At 41.0% G+C, this 19,585-nt stretch overlaps 1 pseudogene; it reads right to left on the reverse strand.

Annotated features, from left to right (window-relative positions):
- Positions 1-763: 763 nt before the first annotated feature.
- On the reverse strand, positions 764-19,464 carry LOC121402029 (annotated as a pseudogene).
- Positions 19,465-19,585: the final 121 nt, after the last annotated feature.

The raw sequence follows: 19,585 nt of genomic DNA on the forward strand, positions 1-19,585 counted from the left end.
AAAAGAAGAAGGCTGTGTATCATAAGAACATGCTTATTCTGCTCCATGTCACTGGGAGGGCTACGCTGATAGCCAGGAAAGTAGCAGGACTATCCTTTGCATAAAAAGAGCAGCTTCAATGTATTCACAATAGGAGAGGACAGACTGTCTGAAATAAGCTTTGGCAGTCTGGCACCAAATACTAGTCTGTGTACTGTGTACCCAATCCAATATTAGATGGCAACTCTGGATATGTCCACAGCAGTGCAGCCATTTACAATCTTGTGATTGAACAAACATCCAAAATTACAGAAGAGCACTGGGGCCACTTTTAAATACTGGTGATTTTTAATCTTATAATTTAGATTTTAATCTTATAATTTAGATTTTAATCTCATAATTTTGATTTTTAATTTCATAGTCATCACTTAATCTCATAGTCATGACTTAATCTCATAGTCATGACTTAATCTCATAGTCATGACTTTAAAAAGTCAAAATTATGAGATTAAAAATTTGAATTATGAGATTAAAAGTAAGAATTTTGACTTTTTAAAGTCATAATTATGAGATTGCAGCGAATCCACTATTTTGGATTCGGCCGAACCCCCGAATCCTTCGCAAAAGATTTGGCCCGAATGCCAAACTGAATCCTAATTTGCATATGTAAATTAGGGGTGGGAAGGGGGAAACATTTTTTACTTCGGTGTTTTGTGACAAAAAGTAACGCAATTCCCTTCCCTGCCCCTAATCTGCATATGCAAATTAGGATTAGTTCGCCGGGCAGAAGGATTCAGCTGAATCTGAAAACGGCAGAATCCCGAACCGAATCCTGGATTCGGTGCATCCCTAAAATTCTGTAATGAACGGAGGTTTGCGACAGATCTGCAACTGCCCTCGCTAGAATTCATGGCACAGTCAGTGCACACAGGCTACAAAGATTAGTGCAAGGACTATGGAATAATGTTTATATAATTCCAATTTCCACACTCCCACGTTCTTGATTAGCTTAATACAAAATTAACATAGAACAATTGTCTATAACTTGTCTATAAAATCTTAACCCTAAACCTTGTGGTTCTTCTATACAGCTCGGTGGCATGTCTTCCTAGCTCCTCGTGTGCCTGCAATGCTGCGTCCTGGGGGAGAAATAATCGGTCGGTGTCCTTCCAGCTTGAATGTATTTGCAGCACGACAAAGTGAAGACCCCTCTGGCCAGCAAGGGAGAGCCGGAAAATGCTCTGGCACTTTATCTTTAAAAAATATAATGGCACGGAGGAATGGCATTGGGGGAAATCTGCAACAGGTGCCAGTATTAGGACATAATAATGCTCTCCGCTATATCAACAGGTCGCTGCAGGGGGAGAGAGTGGGTGCCATATTTGCTTGCAAGTTACATCGGGATTAGAGAGGTTTTCCTCCTTCATCACTTCCTCTCCAGCATTCTGTGGCCAAATATCTGTTGGATTTTCTTTTCTGCTTTCTGCAAACAAAATAGAATAAAAGTCAATATTTTTACTGTTCAGCACCCAGGGAATGGGAATGTGTATGCACTAATTCACTGCTAAACAGTGGTGTGGTCTTTGCAGCTTATGGGCTGGCCATGACTGTGCTTACTTAAAGGGATACTGTCATTTGAAAACATGTTTTTTTCAAAATGCATCCATTAATAGTGCTGCTCCAGCACTGAAATCCATTTTTCAAAAGAGCAAACAGATTTTTTTTATACTCAATTTTGAAATCTGACATGGGGGCTAGACATATTGTCAGTTTCCCAGTTGTCCCCAGGCATGTGACTTGTGCTTTGATAAACTGCAGTCACTCTTTACTGCTGTACTGCAAGTTGGAGTAATATCACCCCCTCCCTTTCCCCCCGCAGCAGCCGGACAACAGAACAATGGAAAGGTAACCAGATAGCAGCTCCCTAAAACAACATATCAGCTGCCTGGTAGATCTGAGAACAGCACTCAATAGTAAAAGCCAAGTCCCACTAAAACTGATTTAGTTACATTAAGTAGGAGACATAACAGCCTGCAATAAAGTAGTTCCATCCTAAAATGCTTGCACAAGTCACATGACTGGGGCAGCTGGGAAACTGACAATATGTCTAGCCACATGTCCGAATTCAAAATTGAATATAAAAAAATCTGTTTGCTCTTTTGAAAAATGGATTTCATTGCAGAATTCTGCTGGAGCAGCACTATTAACGGATGTGTTTTGGAAAAAACATGTTTTCCCATGACAGTCTCCCTTTAACTTAACTCTATGTTGATCCAGATGAAGGAAAAGCACCTCCTCTGCAAGTTCTAAGACTGTTTATCATACAGTAAAAATCTTTTCCTGACCTCAGCCTTTTATTTTCTGGTATAAAACAAACATACAAACCACCCCTTTTTGGTGTCATATGTACAGAGCAATGCACATGGGACCAACTATTCTGCATGTAAGAGAATTGATTTAAATACACAGGTATGGGAACCGTTATCCGGAAACCCATTATCCATTAAGCTCCAAATTAAAGAAAGGCTGTTTCCTATTTTATCCAAATAATCAACAGTTTTTAAAAATGATTTCCTTTTTCTCTGTAATAATAAAACAGTACCTTGTACTTGATCCAAACTAAGATATAATTAATCTTTATTGGAAGTATCTGTAAATACCCAGGTCCCAAGCATTCTGGATAACAGGTCTCATACATGAACCATGAAAGGAAGGCATTTGTGTGTTAAGGCCATTAACGTTATAATTATGGTAATAGCTGATGTAATAAAGTACTAAATGGTATTTAACTGATAAAAGTGTCCAAGTAGAAATCCACTTGCACCATAAAGATGACCCATACAGCATAGTGATGCCCAGGTGTGTCCGTTACCTTTCGGTTGCTGATGTGGGTGTCAGGTCCAGCTGTCGATATAGCCAGATCTTCACTGAAGCCCTTTATTTTTTCCAGTGATCACTCACCTCTTTGTGGCATCAATGGCAGTCTCCTTTGTGACGTCACTAGCAGGTTCAGGTCATGGGAAATGTAATGGTTTGGGTGGATAGGGTCGGGTGCTGGTCAGAGATTTTGTGTCCTGCATATCACTAGTATAGTACTCCGATCAACTGACCCACAAGCTGAATGCATGAATATAATAGAAGTAGCTATATATTTGTATGGCCGCTTTTCTATTCAGTGCTGGCTGTTCACAAATTCAGAGCAGCAGGAAGTGAATTCCTTTAACTAACCAATGGCAATTTTCTGTCAGGCCAGATAACCCTATATCCAGCAAGATTAACTGTTACTATCCATTGCTATACAGAGAGGTCACGTGCACACTCAGGCCCTTCAGCGCTCATTCCACTTGGTGCTAAATGTCTAAGGGAGACGGCACCCCCAAAATTCCAAGTAGTAAAGCTATACAGGCTAGCACACACAGCGAATAAAACCGGGGTCATACCCCTGGTGCGTTTATTGCGTCACAACGTTTCGGGGGTTTGTCAGGTAATCCACCTGACGAAGGGGGAACGCCGCTGAAACGTTGTGACGCACAAATGCACCAGGGGTATGACCCCAGTTTAATTCGCTGAGTGTGCTAGCCTGTATTGCTTTACTACCCATTGCTATACATGATCATAATATTGGGCCATATGGTTGAAACTGGACAAAATCTGGTTTACCATCTTAAAGAACAGGAAATATTTTTTTCTCCCTGCGGCATAATAGTTTTTTTGTTTTTTTTCCCTGGGGTACAACCTGTGTCACTGTGTAAGCTAGAACAATGAGTCTACCATCTACACTGTTTGGTAGGAGTAGGCCCATTCACTGTTCAATGAATAATGTTCTTAATGTACTTTGTTAGACTTAAACATGGGGTAGCAGACTAATGAGAAGGCTTATTCAGTTGTGTTCAGAATAATAGCAGTCTGACATAACTAACCTGAACAATCACTGTTTTTGGTAGAAATTCTATTTCTACATGGCAAATAATTTACTAGTAGGTGTAGTAGAGTAATAGAAACCCAACAGTCTTGACATTTTGCTGATTCGGTGTCACTAAATCAAGGAGTGGTTCACTATTAAGTTAACTTTAGACGCTGCTACTTTTGGGAACAGCCAATTTTCTTCACTTTCTGTAAAGGAATAACACAAATTTCATAAATGCTTGTTCATGTTTTGCTTTGGAATATAATGTGCAGTGTTCCCAATGCATTTGCGTGTATGGAGATAAAAGCTATTATAAGGATTTTTAGCTTTAGTAACTTTTTTATAAACATGCTGCTATTATTCTGAACACAACTGTACATGCAGGGAGCTTCCATACCACATCAAACGCAGACTTCATCTAAGCCAAGTGTCAGGTCTTAAATATGACAGAATTGTCCGCATTTCACTAATGAACTAGAGTTAGTTGGTGTTTCTACATCAGCGAAGCATGAGAAGTGCAGTAAAGCTGAAGCTTTGATGATCCTATAGATCAGTACTGAGAAGCACCACTGAAATTAAAGCCTCAATTTTGATTTATTGAGAAGAACTGAAATAGAATAACTCTGGCCCAAATGTAATACATCCAATCTGCTCCTTTCACAATTAGCTTTCTCCGTGTATTTATTTGCAGCCCCAGTAAACAGTACTTATTCCCTGCTACCATTTTAGATACTTATTTAAAGGAGAAGTAAACCCCTTATTATAAAAAAACCCTACCCCTTCTCCACAGCCTGCTACCCTGGGCAAATGCCCCTAATTTTTTTTACTTACCCCTCGGTGCAGATTCACGGCATCAGAGTTCACAGGCACCATCTTCTTTGGTCTTCATCAGGTCTACTTCTGGCGCTTCAGCAATTTTCGCGACTGTCGGCGCATGCGCAGTTGAGAAAAGCCGAACTGCGCATGCGCTGATACGGAACTTACTCCCCGACGAAGACAGAAAAGAAGAAGATGGCTGCCGTGAATTCAGATGCCGTGAATCTTCACCGAGGGGTAAGTAAAAAGTTTAGGCATTTGCCTGGGGTAGCAGCTAGGCTGAGGGGGTCTATGTAGGGTGGGGGGGGGTAGGTTTTTTTTTTTTAATAAGGGGTTTACTTCTCCTTTAAGGGTAAGGGCATACAGGCAGATTAGTCGCCCCGGTGACAAATCTCCTCTTCTTCAGGCGAGAATCTCCCCGAACTGCCTTCCCGTTGGCTAGAATGAAAAATCGCCAGCAGGATGGCACTCGCGGCGCTTCGTTCTCTGAAGTCGCCCGAAGTTTCCTCATGAGGCAACTTCGGAAACCAAAGCGACGTGAGTGCCATCCCGCTGGCAATTTTTCATTCTAGCTGGCGGGAAGGTAGGGGAAGGCAGTTAGGGGAGATTGTCGCCCCGAAGAAGAGACTTGTTGCTGGCGACTAATCTCCCCGAATCTGTCCATGTGCCCTTACCCTAAGTGTTTTTAGGTGACTCATATGCCAAACCTATCTAAACCTTTAGATAAAGATAACGATTTTTCAGAAAGGACATAGTAAATGTGGGCCTTTGTGCTGAATGAGAAGAGAAGCATTAGCGTGAAGGATGAAAGGCACAGCATTGGCTGCAAGCAGAGAAGGGGAGGCAGGGTTCCTCATAGATTTGCACTGGATGGTTGATAAGCAGCAAAGTCCCATATTATATTTACCTCTGTACAATGGTATGAGCCGCTATTAGCTGAAACTCTCAATTGTGCCAGTAACTGAAGTGTTGATTAGAAGTGCTAGAAGTACAGGTAATATAAAGAGGTAGAGATGGAGAAAATGGAGAGAAAAATTAGGGGGAAGAAAGACATTGTTCCAGAAAAATGATTCAGTGGAGATTATAATTCAGCAAATCAAACAGTAACTTAGGTGTAGGCAAACTCAGGCACTCCATTTGTAGCAATAACCAGCATGTAGTGCCAGCAGTCTTCTCACCTAAGCACATCATGTAACATGCACATCTTACTACAGCACAAGTATCTTACTCCTAGCGATGCACCAAATCCAGCTTCTGGTTTAGGTTCCTGGAAAATCCTAGCACTTTTTGTAGGATTCATATTCAGCCAAATCCGATCTCTTACAGTTAAAGGCACATTTATCAAGGGTCGAATACGTGCGAGTTTTTTTAAATTCAATTGAATTCAAAATTCGATTGGGGGAAATTTATTTGAAAAATCTAATTGTTAAAACTCGGGACTAATTTTACCAAATTCGATTTGAATTATACAAAACTCAAATGCCAGGAAGGCTACAAACATCTCCAAATCGATTCCTGGACCTCTCCCATTAACTTTAACATGAATTCAGCAGGTTTTAGGTGGTGAATCGTTGAATCCTTAAAGGGCAAGACTGATAAATCTCGAAAATCGAATTTGAATTTTTTCTCGAGTCAATTTTGGATAATTCCTTAGTCAAATCTGAATGTTTTGATTGGGTGGATCTAAGAATGGTGGCTTCAGTGCATGCCTACTTTTGCCATTTTTTGAAATTTAAATTAGATTTCAGTTGCATTTCTAAAGACAGACACATGAGGGCACTCACCAAACTGCACCGATGTGGTCAGCCAATGGGATCAACAAGTAGAGCTGTAACAAGGCCCTGGTTGGCAGTGTCTCCCACAAGCACCACTGGGAGATATTAGCCAAGAGGACAAATTTATTTAGATCCATGGGATTGTCTGTTAAAACTGTCCCAAGAGGGGGAGGGGGGGCACACAGGGTAATGATTCTAGCAGTTAACCCAAAAGTGGCCAGAATAATATGTTTGTATATTGACAAACTAATGGCCAGAGATTTGCTCCTCAAAAAATATCAGCTTCACACAGTGGGGCTCATTTATCAGCATTGGGCAAACTGTCATCTGCAATTACCACTCATTGGTTTCAATGGGTTTCTGCCGAGGTGCAATGTGCCCTTTATTGGAAAATTAGCCTCTGTTTCAAGCATTTTTAAGGAACAGTAAAGTCACAACATTAAAGTGTTTTAAAGCAATAAAAATTAGGGATGCACTGAATTCACTATTTGGGATTCGGCCGAATCCTTGGAGAAAGATTCAGCCGAATACCGAACCGAATCCTAATTTGAATACGCACATTAGGGGCAAGAAAGGAAAAAAGAAAAAGTGAAAAAAAAATATTCCCTACCTGCCCCTAATTTACATATGCAAATTCGGATTCGGTTCGGCCAGGCACAAGGATTCGGCCAGATCCGAATCCTGCTGAAAAAGGCCAAATCCTGGATTTGGTGCATCCCTAATAAAAATATAATGCACTGTTGCCCTGCACTGGTAAAACTGGTGTGTTTGCTTCAGAAACACTACTATAGTTTATATATATATATATACAAGGAGAAAAAGGCTCAGGTTACACAGCAGATAAGCTCTGTAGAACATAATGGTGTTATCTGTTATCCACTATTTATCCTGTGCCATATAGACTTTTTTTGAATTTCCACCATTGCTACACAGCAGCTTGTTTATATGAACTATAGTAGTGTTTCTGAAGCAAAAAGATCAGTTTTACCAGTGCAGGGAAACACTACATGATATTTTCATTACTTTAAAAAAACTTAAATTTTTTGTTGTTACTATTCCTTTAAATATTTACTCCCCCTTACCTTCTGCTTTACCACCCCTAAAGCAATACCTATTACAGCTACATAAAGACACTCTGCAGATATTGAAGGGACAGATCAGTGAGATGTGGCTTTCTCGGGAAACACATTTTGGAGAAGAAACTCTCTGCTATAGAGAATAAACTATAATACTGATTTAAATGACAATGTAAAGCAGCTCTATACACTAAAATTAAATCTTAATTTCTTTTCCTAAATGTCGAGGGAGCGAGAGTTGCCATGTCATTTTTGTAATACACAGACTTCTTTACATCACTGCTGCACTGGGTTGTACAGAATATATATATATATATATATATATATATATATATATATATATATATATATATATATATATATATATATATATATATATATATATGGGCTGTACAGAAGCCAATCACATGCCTGATCTGTCCCTGATGTGTAACGCTGATGAACCACTCCACTAGATGAAGAAAGACTTGTGGTTGAGTGATGCTTGCCCTTGTACAAATCATCCCTCCTTATTGGAAGAGTGCATGATGAAACCTTCAGTTCTCTCTGGGAGGGTCCATTCAAGCTCACAGTTTAGATTGACTGATTTCTGTTTCCAATCTGCCTGTATGTGTAGAGGCTAATGTTATTCGATCCCACACCTAAAAGTCATAGGGGTACAGGTATGGGATCCGTTATCCGGAAACCCAATATACAGAAAGCTGCAAATTACAGAAAGGCTGTCCCCCATAGACTCCATTATAATCAAATAATCCCAACTTTTTAAAATGTATTCCATTTTTCTCTGTAATAATATAGTGAATAAAGTACCCCCTCTTGTAAAATATAAGGATATTATAAGTTACCGAGGAGTTTCATGACCATATAAAAACACGAGGCCGAAGGCCGAGTGTTTTTATACAGGTCATGGAACTCCGAGGTAACTTCTAATATCCTCATATTTTACAACTGGGGGTACTTTATTTATTATAATACACAAATTTTAGTGAGTCATGTGACAGAAATTACATCACTACTCACCGTTTATAACTGATGATATCACTACTCACCGTTTATAAGGATATAATTTACAAGATATTCATGGCTTTTGTGTATTATAAAACAATATCTTCTACTTGATCCCAACTCAGATATAATTAATCCTCATTGGATCAAAAACATGATTTACTAGTAGACTTAGGGCAGAGACAAACGCTAAAATCTAAATCGCCGGCGGGATGGCACTCAGAGTGCTTCATTTTCCAAAGTCGCCTGAAGTTTCCTTGTGAGGCAAGTTCGGGCGACTTCGAAAAACGAAGCTCACTGATTGCTATCCCACCGGCGATTTACATTCTAACCGGTGGGAAGCAGTTTGGAGAGATTAGTCGCCCAAAGAAGAGGAGATTTGTCGCTGGGCGACTAATCTCCCTGAATCTGAGCGTGTGTCTCTGCCCTTAAGGTATGAAGATCCAAATTACAGAAAGATCGGTTATCCAGAAAACCCCCAGGTCCCGAGCATTCTGGACAACAGGTCCCATACCTGTACTTGCATTCTCCATGCACCTAATGGTACACAGATTTTCAAAGTCATAGTGCAAAGAATAGGTAGGACAGAAGTGTACACATATGACTTCTACCTTGACCTTCCAGCTGTGCTTCTATGAATTTAGAGGAGCATATCTGTTTTATACCCAAATCACACCCTTACTGGCCTTCAGCCTACCCCATCCCAGCCACTGCCACTTAGAGTGGCAGCCCAACAGTTTGGTGACCTGCTACTGGGAGTAATTATGCAAACCCTGGTAATTAGGCAAACCCTGCTTGAGGTTAAATGCCAATATGCTGTAAAGAAAAGTCTGCACACTAACACTCACGCTACTGGGAGCTGCTAATGGCTTAGGCAGCACTTTGTTTCAGGCAATATCTTAATGGCTATCCAGATGGGTGGAGCTACTGTACTATTAAAGGAATTGTTCAGTGTAAAAATGAAAACTGGGTAAATAGATAAGCTGTACAAAATAAAAAATGTTTTCAATATAGTTAAAAAAAAATGTCATCTATAAAGGCTGGAGTGACTGGATGTGTAACATAATAGCCAGAACACTAATTCCTGCTTTGCAGCTCTCTTGGTTTCCACGGATTGGTTACCTGGCAGTAACAAATCAGAGACTTGAGGGGGGGCACATGGGTCATAACTGTTGCTTTTGAATCTGAGCTGAATGCTGAGGATCAATTGCAAACTCACTGAACAGTTATGTCCCATGTGGCCCCCCTTCAAGTCGCTGACTAACTCAGAGTTAGAGAGCTGAAAAGCAGGAAGTAGTGTTCTGGCTATTATGTTAGACATCCAGTCACTCCAGCCTTTATATATTACATTTTTGCCTAACTAACTATATTAGAAACATTTTTTTTTGGACAGGCTATCTATTTATCCAGTTTTTATTTTACACTGAATTGTTCCTTTAAAGCAGCAGGTTTCCGGTTCATGTATGGGATATCGAACAAGACTTCAGCTCAAATTATTTCTTGCATGTGGCTCCTGGGAAAATCCCCAAAAAATGTATTGTTCTGTTAGGTACCACTATTGTCTTATGAGGTTATGATTAAACAGCCAACAGCAAAGGGCCTGCTAGGACATTTCTGTTTAAAATAAAATACTGCAGCTTTGTGTTAGGGCCACTCAATGACTATGTAATTAGCAGACAGGGGAAGCCAGACCAATTACATCATTGCTTTAGTCTCTATGGTTGTTATTCATTACTGTACAGCACAGCCTATGATTAAGTGCCTATTGGCATGAAACGCATAAGGCTATGTGTTGATCTACTCTGTGGCCTAAATAAAGTTCTCAGTTCTTTTACAAGCCTGTTTGTGAGATATGTGAATGCCTGCCGTTTTCTCTTTTGATTGGATAGCTCCACTTCAAGCTGTAGGTCTGGGGCATCCAGGCCCCACATATTACTGGTGAGACAATAAACGTTTTTACATTGGGACTTTTTCCTTAAAGTGCATTATTATCCATCACTGACCAAAAGTAAGTCAGAATTCAGGGTTCCCACAGCTTAGGATATCCTGCAGTGTATGCCAGTGGTAGTTTTAGCTGACACTCAGCAGCCCATCCTAAAACACTGTTACTTCTAGAATGTACAAACACTATTGGTTTCTACATTTAACAACGTGAAGATGATGCAAGAAAAGGAAAGCGGTTACATGTGTGAGATTAAGTAATGGGCTGTTTCATACCTGATTCCATGTTGCGGTTATTCAGCAGCTGCATTTGGCTGTTGGGCAGGATCTTCAGCTCCACGCTGTCTGGAGACTGGGTGTTGGTGTGTGAGTGGGAGTTCCGCACTGCATTCAGATACTGCAGCCTATTAACCTGTATTTAATCAGGTATAGTATATGAAGCACAATAGAGGAGGAACTAGAAGTTATACGCTGGTAATGAGAAATAAAAGGTTTTGCTGTACGTAGGATTCATTTCATGCATTAGGAAAGTTTATAAAGGAGAAGTGAACCTTCAGGGGGGAAACCAAAACATTTGCTAGCCTCTGAATGTCTCCCTCACTACAACCTTTTATATTTGCATACCCAAGGCAGAATGCCACAGGGTCTGTATGTATGTTTTTAGATGGAAGATTTTGAGTTACAGAATACTCCTTTTTTGCTTTGTACCCAAAGCTCACCCATAATGGATACTAAAACAGAGTGCTGTAAACCATCTATCCAGTGTGCATGGAGAAAATAATTTGCAAAGCCACTATATATATATATACCATTATATATACCATATGCTATTAATCCTATAAAATGACCTTTGTTATGCCTGTTTAGCGACCCATGCCCTTTACTACTAGATTCTAATATTTACTCAGCTTCAATAAAGTGTTAAATACATACACACACTTAGAAGGGATTGCTATACAATTGTGGGCATTTAGTCAGACCCCACACTAACAAAGCGAAAAATGCCTTTGGGTTTCACAGTTAGTGATGATAAGCCTTTTCAGCTCTTTTCACACCGCTGTTTATATATAAAGGTTGCCAGCCCAGGACCACTGACAAAAAGACTCACAGAGAGTATTTCTGTACTGTGCTAGTGCTACAACCCTGAACAGTATGAAATGAGCATACACAAAAGTAAAATCCTCCAGCATGTTGCACATTCCTGCTTTCAAGCAATCCAGCCAGTGCATTCCAGCAGGGATAATCTTCACAGCCCCTGGCAAAAAACCCTCCCCCCTAGTGTATATGCTGCAGGCACAGCTAGTCTGGTAGGAGCAAGTCACTCTGGGAGCTACTGTCATGGCAGCTTATTAACACCGGATATTAGCTTAATTTTTATTGTCCAATTAACCATTTGTCATTTGGTGAGCTGGGACACAGAAGTATATGGCAGAATGATATTTATCCAGTTGATATGGAACTATTCCCACCATTCCCCAACATTCAAACCAAATGCTAGTCTACACAAACAGTTCAGTATTGAAATTTCCGGTTGCCTGGTCTGGAGTCCATTCACTAAAGATACACACCTCACAATATTGTGTGCAGACTGAAATAAGCACACGTATGCACCCCCCACTGGATTAACCAAGCACAACCAGTATTTAAAACATACAAGGCATTAAACCAACATCAAAGTGTTTTAAAGTACGGTAATACAAATATAATGCAGTGTTGCCCTGCACTGGTAGAACTGGTGGTGTGTTTGCTTCAGAAACTCTACTATAGTTTATATAAATAAGCTGCTGTGTAGCAATGGGGGCAGCCATTCAAAGGAGAAAAGGCTCAGATTACACAGTAGATAAACTCTGTAGAATATAATGGTGTTATCTGTTGTCCACTATTTAACCTGTGCCATATAGCCTTTTTTCAATTTCCGCCATTGCTACACAGCAGCTTGTTTATATGAACTATAGTAGTGTTTCGGAAGCAAACACATCAGTTTTACCAGTGCAGGGCAACACTAAATGACATTGCCATTACTTTAAAACACTTTAACTTGATGTTACCATTCCTTTAAGTAAGATGATCGGGGTTAGAAACATAGGCATCAGCCTCCCAGCAGCTGCGGCAGCAGCCCCCAAGACAAACTAGCTCTTGTTTCTCCTACAGTTACACTCCTGAGAATTATAACATTATAGAATACTTGCTACATACCTTGACTATCTGCAAGTCACTCAAGGCTCTCACAGTGTAGTCTGGATAGTAGAAACTGGAATCTGTAGGACTGTTTTGAATACCAGGGGACTGATGACCTGAGGAATACGGCACGAGTGACAAAAGGAAAGCAATGGTGATTGGGATGATGTGGTTAGTATACGGGAAGAAGTACAGGCATGGGATCTGTTATCCGGAAACCCATTAACCAGAAAGCTGGGAATTAAGGAAAGGCCATCTCCCATAGACTCCATTATAATCTAATAATCCAAATTGTTTTAAGATGTTCCCTTTTTCTCTGTAATAATAAAACAGTACCTTGTACATGATTCAGACTAAGATATAATGAATCTTTATTGGAAGAAAAAACAGCCTATTGGGTTTATTTAATGTTTACATGATTTTCTAGTAGACTTAAGGTATGAAGATCCAAATTACAGAAACATCCATTATCTGGAAAACCCCAGGTCCCGAGCATTCTGGATAACAGGTCCCATACCTGTATTCAGATTCTACATTGGAACTATAAACCTCAATAGTTTAGACCAGGGCAGGATAGCAGAAATCTGTATAACTGAATTGGCTCTTACCTAACAGACAGGGACTCAGTGCAGCTACACCATAGTAGGTGAATGCTCCATTCTCAAACTTCAGCCCTTCTTTTCCAATTTCCACTTGCACCGTACCCTAATACCAAAACAGAATTTGTAAAAGCCTATGACTGGAAGGCTGACCGTTTTGAAATGACCGTCCCCTAGAGATCACCTGCAGAATTAGAATGAAGTAATCCACAGGCTGGCTGCGTAGGTATAGAAAATGCTCAGGACACAGACGATCGCTGTCATCAAACTTCACCTCCTGGGTGACTCCTGGGAGCTTTAGTAGGTTTAAGAGGGCTTTCTCTGAAACCCTGGAGGTAACAAATAAAACCACTTCTACCAAAGACAAGAAGAGGTTAAGTGGCAGGGAGGGAAAGCAGCATTGTAAAGAAAAAGAGTGTTATTATTACTAGCTTATATTTGTAAAGCACCAACATATTCCACAGCTATGTACAACAGAAGTAATTATACCGTGAATATACAGATTCCATACCAAAATATAACCCATACAAGAGGTAAGGAGAGCCCTGCTCAAAACAGCTAAAATCCATTGGGTGACAAGACCCTGGGGAAAGAAACACCCAAATAAGAAATGAGCCTCCCCAAGTATCTGCAACTATATAAATTGGTGCACCAGCATTGAGTGACTGTTAAAGGAGAACGAAGGCTTAACTAAAGAAGTCGGCTAGAAATTTTGTACATTATGTGTTAGGCTTCTGTATTATCCCAAGGCAACCACATCCCTTTAGCAGTAAAGATCTGTGTCTCCAAAGATGCCCCAGTAGCCTTCCATCATCTTTTCTGCTGATTCACTGCACATGCTCTGTGCTGCTGTCACTTACTGAGCTTAGGGACCTACTCACAATATACAGTACAAATAGAATAGAAATGTAACAATATAAGGCTGATTAGTAATAAATACAGATAATTACTACATGGCAGCACAGAAACCAGGGCAATTAGCATCAGAATTGTATAATCAGCCCTGTAGCATCAGCTTATATTACAGACCAATCTCATTTTCTGCTTGATAATTTGTGACGATCCCTAAGCTTAGCTTCTCAACAGCTGCTCACTGAGCATGTGAGTGTCGCAGACGTGACAAGTTTGAAGTCCTGGATCATCGCTGCTATTGAGAAGCTCGGTATATAAAATATGGCATTTTTAGCCATATTTATTTTTAGGGTTTAGTTCTCCTTTAAGGTGGCCATACATGGGTCGATAAAAGCTGCATACAGACCGAGTTAGCAGCTTATTGGCCCGTGTATGGGGTCCACCGACGGGCTTTCCCAACTGATATCTGGCCGAAAATGGGGCAGATGCCGATCAGGCAGGGCTAAACATCCCGTTGGATCGCAGACCGCATCTGTTCTCAAGGTGGGCATATCGGGGAGAAATCTGCTTGTTTGGCAATGTCTCTCTGAGTATGGTCACCTTTAGTGGATAAAGAGGCACACAAGTGTTTCGCTGTCCATTTGGCAAGGCATTTGCTGGAAGAAAACAAAAGCAACTGCTGCCCCATTTTAGTCGGGTGAAAAGTTCATCACTTTAGAAAGTCTACACGCAGGAGTAGTGGGAGAAGTTCATTAAATTAAATAATACATATGATGGTTTGAAAATAAACATGCAGCACTGACTCTACAAAAATAAGTGGTGGCCATGGATAAAACTAACCCTGAGTCAGAAAGCGCTGTGTTGCCAGCAGAAGCTGGGGCGACATTTTAACCTTCTGTTCGGCTTCTGAGCTTCTAAAGAAGGACAAGTCATCCCCACCACGGGGTATTACTATTGGCTGTACTGGCTGCCTCTTCTTTTTTACTTTGTGCCCTGTGGAGAAGTAAAAGGTACAGCAAATATTGCCATAAGTAGGTAATGATATTCTCTCATACGCTCTACAATACAGTAACATGTCTGACCTCTAAGCAACTTCCAGTTGCATTTAAGAGCAGTCTTTATCATGCAGGCAGTGTTTTTAACCAAAACAAGGTAGTAAAGTATTAGAAATTGTGTCAAATTGTTGTACATTTAATTTTAATATATACTGATATTTTATATATAGTTGTGGTGCTTTAGATCACAACTACTTTTTCAAGACCATAAGCCTAAATATTCCAATTTACTGCAATAGGGGGTGATTTAAAATGGTTTGTTCTTCAGTCCCCATATCTGGATTGCGTAAAGGGATTCTGTCATTTTTATGATGTCGTTTTTATTTCTATTTTTACACTGCAAATAATTCCCGCTACAATATAAAATTTAATTCCTGTAATATTGGTGTGTAGGCAGCCATTTAAGGTCATTTTGCCTGGTCATGTGCTTTCAGAAAGAGCCAGCACTTTAGGATGGAACTGCTTTCTGGCAGGCTGTTGTTTCTCCTACTCAATGTAACTGAAGAAGTTGCAGTGGGACCTGGATTTTACTTAGATCTACCAGCCATCTGTTATCTTATCGATAAACTGTGGTGTGGTAATGGCGTATGCTCACCCGGCAGCACGTATCCACGTGATCGATGCTCTCGCGAGAGCCCGGCCACTTCGCTCTGGCTTTGGCACCACAATATCTCACTTGCTTCTAAACACTGAACAAGACAGAGCTGTTCAGCTGTTATCTTGTGTCAGGGAGCTGCTTTCTCGTTACCTTCCCATTGTTCTGTTGTTAGGCTGCTGGGGGAAAGGGAGGGGTGAGATCACTCCAACTTGCAGTACAGCAGTAAAGAGTGACTGAAGTTTATCAGAGCACAAGTCACATGATTGGGTGCAGCTGGGAAACTGACCATATGTCTAGCCCCGTGTCAGATTTCAAAATTAAATGTAAAAAAATCTGTTTGCTCTTTTGAGAAACGGATTTCAGTGCAGAATTCTACTGGAGCAGAAGGGGCAGATGTGAATAAAAAATACTTAGCGCTGTTCCTAACCACCAGGGTAGCAACTACAGAGGAAGCAGACCCTGCAGCTGCAGGGGGCCCCCAGGAGGTATAAGGGCCCCAGGAAGCCCTAATTGATATACAATTTCCATCATTATTGGTAATAAAAAGGTCACCTTCTAGGCATTTTGGGGGCCTGAAAAATAATTTGCTGTGGGGTCCATTAATTTCTAATTACACCACTGCTAACCACACATTGATAACAATGGCCTTACTGCAGTCCTCTGACTCATCCAAAATTTCTGATTTTATGATCTCCTCTATGACATCTTCGAGGGTCACCAGTCCCATAACTTCATAGAACGGATCTCCTTCTCCCTCGTTGTTCACTTTCTGTACGATGGCCATGTGGGACTTGCCTAAGAAACAAAGTCACAGAGGAAGGATTGCCAGGTCGAATTTAAAACACAATTAAAAAAGAATGCATAAATGATGAAAAAGACCAAAGGATGGACAAATATTATAAGGTTGTACTTTCATTTCAATACAAATACACAGAATACAGTAGAGGAGGGTGCAGTTTTCATATTTCAGGGACACTCCAGGGACAATATCTTCGGTCCCTTTTATTTGAAGTATCTCCTACCTCCTGTTTCTGATTAAAGGGGTTGTTCATGTTTGCGTTCACTTTTAGTATAATGTAGAGAGTAATGTTATGAAACAATTAGCAATTGGTTTTCATTTTTTATTATTTGTGGTTTTTGAGTTATTTAGCTTTTTATTCAGCAGCTCTTCAATATGCATCTTAACCAATCTGGTAGCTAGGGCCCAAATTATCCTAGAAACCATGCATTGATTTGAATAAGAGACTGGAATATGAATAGGAGAGGCCTGAATAGAAGGATCGGTAATAAAAGTAGCAATAATTATACATTTGTAGCCTTACAGAGCATTTGCTTTTTAGATGGGGTCAGCGACACCCATTTGAAAGCTGGAAAGAGTCAGAGGGAAAAGGCAAATAATTATAAAACTATAAAAAATAAATAATGAAAACCAATGGAAAAGTTGCTTAGAATTGGCCGTTCTATTATATACTAAAAGTTTACTTAAAGGTGAACCACCCCTTTAACCTAAAAAAGACATACAGGCTTGCTCAAACACTCATACAGCTCTTGCATTCACCACAACCCCTCACCCTTCTTGAACTCCTCCAGCACAGCTTCCAGCTTGGTATCACTGAACACAAAGTGGACAGGATGGCTGTAAAAGCGAGTGATGGTGCTCAGTGAAGTACAGTCTTGTGGGTCCACAAAAGCCAGGTCCTTGACATAAAGGATATCCACAATATTGGAGCGCTCGTTCTCATATACTGGGATTTGGGTATAGCCACCCTCCATGATGCTGGACATGGTGTTGAAGTCTAACAAAGCATCACTGGGAAGCATAAAACATTTACCCACCGGAGTTAGAATATCCTCTACGGTCCTATTCCTTAGGGCCCCCTTGCTGAATTCATCCCTCACCAATTCACTGTAGGGGTCTCCACATCGGGCCATTTCCAAGATATGGACTCTTAGTCGCTGCAGCTTGGATCCTGCCCAAACGCTGTCCTCTAAAAGCCATGACATAGGGAATGAGAGGAGCCCTGCCAGGAGCAGGAAGAAATGTGTAAGCCATAGGCACTTGGGAGCTAGGACGGGCCCCCAGCGAGAACTTACTGCAGCTGGTAGCGCCTCACCAGCCAATAAAAGCAATCCAGCTGCTGAGAATATGGCTGCAGGTAGTGAACCTATAGCATGGTACAGCAGAACGGCCACTGCAGAGTTAGTAAGGCAGCACAGGGCCAGCATGGAGATCAGTGTGTAGCCGCCCCAGCGCGTCCGGAGGGGGTCCAACCGAGTGGCCCCGTGTCTTTCACTGGGACTTCCCCAATCTCGCAACAGGCCAAGCTCTGGGGGTTCCAGGATTAGAGTGCTGAGCTGAAGCCCCCTGAGCAAGCCAGACAGAAGGACACACAAACAATAAGAAGAGCCAGGAGCCAGGAAGCCAAATAATGCCTTGCAGCGGTTTCAGAAGGTTCTACTGGGGAAACTTCATCCTAAAACTAAACAAGCTGGAGCTGAAGGAGCCCATGGTACACTGTGGTTCATCTCCTTGCCAGGGCGCTTCTCCTCTTCCTCACAGCCTCCAGGACCTGTAATGATGTGTCTCCGCCGGGAATGGGGCCCAGCTGTTTCCTTTGCGGGTGCACAGGGGCGGTACATGAGCCTCGCGTCCTTCTCTCATACATCAGCTCCCACAGACTGACAAACCTGAGTGCTCGCCCTACACACTCGGAACTCTTCCAGATAAGCTGTACAAAATAAAAAATGTTTTCAATATAGTTAAAAAAAATGTCATCTTATAAAGGCTGGAGTGACTGGATGTGTTAAACATAATAGCCAGAACACTAATTCCTGCTTTGCAGCTCTCTTGGTTTCACGGATTGGTTACCTGGGCAGTAACAATCAGAGACTTGAGGGGGGCACATGGGGTCATAACTGTTGCTTTCTGAATCTGAGCTGAATGCTGAGGCATCAATTGCAAACTCACTGAACAGTTATGTCCCATGTGGCCCCCCTTCAAGTCGCTGACTAACTCAGAGTTAGAGAGCTGAAAAAGCAGGAAGTAGTGTTCTGGCTATTATGTTAGACATCCAGTCACTCCAGCCTTTATATATTACATTTTGCCTAACTAACTATATTAGAAACATTTTTTTTTGGACAGGCTATCTATTTATCCAGTTTTTATTTTACACTGAATTGTTCCTTTAAAGCAGCAGGTTTCCGGTTCATGTATGGGATATCGAACAAGACTTCAGCTCAAATTATTTCTTGCATGTGGCTCCTGGGAAAATCCCCAAAAAATGTATTGTTCTGTTAGGTACCACTATTGTCTTATGAGGTTATGATTTAAACAGCCAACAGCAAAGGGCCTGCTAGGGACATTTTCTGTTTAAAATAAATACTGCAGCTTTGTGTTAGGGCCACTCAATGACTATGTAATTAGCAGACAGGGGAAGCCAGACCAATTACATCATTGCTTTAGTCTCTATGGTTGTTATTCATTACTGTACAGCACAGGCCTATGATTAAGTGCCTATTGGCATGAAACGCATAAGGCTATGTGTTGATCTACTCTGTGGCCTAAATAAAGTTCTCAGTTCTTTTACAAGCCTGTTTGTGAGATATGTGAATGCCTGCCGTTTCTCTTTTTGATTGGATAGCTCCACTTCAAGCTGTAGGTCTGGGGCATCCAGGCCCCACATATTACTGGTGAGACAATAAACGTTTTTTACATTGGGACTTTTTCCTTAAAGTGCATTATTATCCATCACTGACCAAAAGTAAGTCAGAATTCAGGGTTCCCACAGCTTAGGGATATCCTGC

This window comes from Xenopus laevis, chromosome 3S (assembly GCF_017654675.1).
Source record: "Xenopus laevis strain J_2021 chromosome 3S, Xenopus_laevis_v10.1, whole genome shotgun sequence".
Taxonomy (NCBI): domain Eukaryota; kingdom Metazoa; phylum Chordata; class Amphibia; order Anura; family Pipidae; genus Xenopus; species Xenopus laevis.